At 33.1% G+C, this 2,977-nt stretch overlaps 1 pseudogene; it reads right to left on the reverse strand.

Moving 5' to 3' along the window:
* Positions 1 to 910: 910 nt before the first annotated feature.
* On the reverse strand, positions 911 to 1,111 carry LOC120781159 (annotated as a pseudogene).
* Between the last annotated feature and the right edge of the window lie 1,866 nt (positions 1,112 to 2,977).

Raw genomic sequence — 2,977 nt, forward strand, 5'->3', positions numbered from 1 at the left:
TCATTATTGGCGTTGCATTTGTATTGTGCACAAAACTGGGCCAAAGTAAAATGAATTTTCTTTTTATTTTTCTTTGCAGTTTTTCAATAAATTTAAATAAGTTTTTTAATAAATTTAAATAAATTTAAGTAAATTTACATGTATTTTCATTTATATTTAATTATCAATAAATTTTTTTAAAATTATTTGCCTTAGTTGTCTTTTGTATAGAAATTTGACCGGCGTAGAAGCAAAATGCGAAACAATCATACATATATTATGTCGTTTGCACATTTCTCTGTATGTTTGCGAAGGCAAATGTTCTACAAAAGCATATTTCTATACTTAAACAAAATTATTTGAACCATCGTATATTTCTTACATGCATAACCAAACCATACTTAAGACAACGCTACGAAAGTGTCAATAGTGGTGTTGGTTGTAAGCACATAAAAAGTCACAATGTGAACGCAGGTTCGAATCTCGACGGACTCAGTCTTCACTTTTTGCATTTTAACATCGTAATACTATACTAATAAATATTTTTCTTACCAATAGAAATTAAATTTATCACAGCAATATACCTAATATACATATACATAATATTGCTGTGATAAATTTAATTTCTATTAGTACGAAAAATATTTATTAGTATAGTATACGATGTTAAAAGGCATACATCTTTCTATCCTATCTTGTGTATCTGCACATGCTCATATGAATGTATGTATACGTATGTGCGCGTTCAGAAATTCAAAGAATTCGCACAAAAAAAAGAGAGACGAAAGAAATAAAGTCACATAAAATAGTTAAGAATTCGCAAAAGTTAAAGACAAACGAAAGAAAAATAACGCGCAAGCATACCTAAGCATACTGTACTTATTGACCGCATTATTTTTGCGTAAAACCTTGGAATTTATTCATTAAAATCACCACTTAGAAGTCGTTTTATCCGTTGTAAGCGAGCGATTTTCGAAGAAACATCATTTCTAATATGCCACAACACAATATTAGAAATGAAGTTCATAAACCTCACGCTGTCAGATAAAACGATATACCTCGTCATCGCGGGTCGATTTCCAAAAAATTTAAATGAAGACTAACTACAGAAATGATCTTGTAAAGTATTTCAACCAAAATGTACGCAAAATAGTTGAAAATTCGCAGAAATGAAAGACAAACGAAAGAAAAAGAAGCATAACTTCAATAATGCACAAGCATACAAACATACATATACGCAGCAGCAGCAAGGAAAGAGGTAACAATCGGCGATCCATTGTATATTTCTTTCATGCATAACCAAACCATTATTAGGACAACGCAATTCAAGTGTCAATGGTGGTGTTGGTGGTAAGCGCTTGAAAAGTTACGACGAGCACGTAGGTTCGAATCCCAACAGAATTTATTTTTAATTGAATATGTCACCAACCAAAAATTGAAGCATTGTTCCACAAAAACAGCAACAGCATAAGCATGGCAACATTGTGTTGTTGGTAGAAAAGCCGAGCTGTGCCGAAAGAAACGAACAAACGATCGCCGATTGTCACCGCTTCGCTTGCTGCTCGAACATCTTCGCAGACAAGGTTGCGTAGATTCATATTGAGCAAGGTTGCGCAACCTGAATCTATCGCAACCTTTTCCGAACTCGTATAAGAAGTATAACTTCAAAAAAGACATTACTCAACTCACCTATTCACCATTTATGGCTCTCATGGTACACTCCAATTTGTTCATGATTTCTGTTCCGTGGTCAATTGGCAACAGTCAAAAGTCTACTTAATTATTTATTCTCTTCTCAAGCATCGAAAATGTCGTGGTGTTTCATGTATCATAAATGACTTTTGGCCTTAAATTATTCATAGCCTTCTCAATAAGTTGCCACTTCAAGTCATATTGTTAATTTTTCCATTCGCTATACATATGTATACTCGTATGTGGTTAATACCTGTTGCAGAATTGTTCTTTACATTTAAAAATATTTAATAATTTAATGTATATATTTAGTAGTAAGGTTTGCGTGGCCAGGAGTGTATATATATATATATATTTTATTTATTATATATATATAAGCGATGAGGATAAAGAAGCGAGTTAAAATCCGGGTGACTGTCTCTCTGTAATTTGAGTAAAAATTGAGATATCTTGATACAACTTGGTATTCGGGTCCGTTAGCACAATAAATTACTAGTTCGTTGATGGGCGTAATTGGACCACAAGCCCTCAAAACGCCATTAACCGAAAACATATAAAGTGCTATAACTGAATTAAAAAATAAAATTGTAATTTCGTACAGGAGACCGCAGTAGCAAGGAGAACTTGTGGGCAAAACCTTTTTAAAAAGTGGTCGTGAGAACAACACAACTAGGTACAGGGTATTCGAATTATGCCTTAAGTATGAGTCACCTTATGTTAGAAAATGTTCAAATCCAACAAAAACCCCTTAGATACGGAATATTTGAACCCAAGTATCTAAAATTGTATTTTGATCGAAAGTATCAGTCAATGTGTGAGATATATACTTGAAATTCAGGGATAATACTTCTCTGACTGTGGTTTGTCTGTTTGGGTTAAATCGAGCAAATACATTCCTCAGCCGCCATATACTATATATAAAAATAAGTTGGGTTTTTGTCTGTTCGCAATAGCTGACTAAACCGTTGATTGATATGCAAAATGACCTGAACCACTTTGAAGCTAATCTAAAGAGTATGGTTTGTAAAAATGATGATTTTCAACTGACTTCCGAGCGTGAAGTCAAAAAAGTCATTACTTATTTATAACAGAGAATGTTAAATTTAGTCAGATAATGTTATTTAACATTTAGCTAAGCTGCAACACACTGAAAAGCGCGAGTTATAGCGTGAATAATAACAAAAACAATATTTCTTTTTGGATACGCCGGGGTACTGGCAAAACCTTTCTTGCAAATTTTATACTTACTAAAATAAGACAATCAGGGAAGATAGCGATAGCAGTTGCTTCGTCAGGAATTGATGCA

This window comes from Bactrocera tryoni, unplaced genomic scaffold, assembly GCF_016617805.1.
Source record: "Bactrocera tryoni isolate S06 unplaced genomic scaffold, CSIRO_BtryS06_freeze2 scaffold_399, whole genome shotgun sequence".
Classification (NCBI taxonomy): domain Eukaryota; kingdom Metazoa; phylum Arthropoda; class Insecta; order Diptera; family Tephritidae; genus Bactrocera; species Bactrocera tryoni.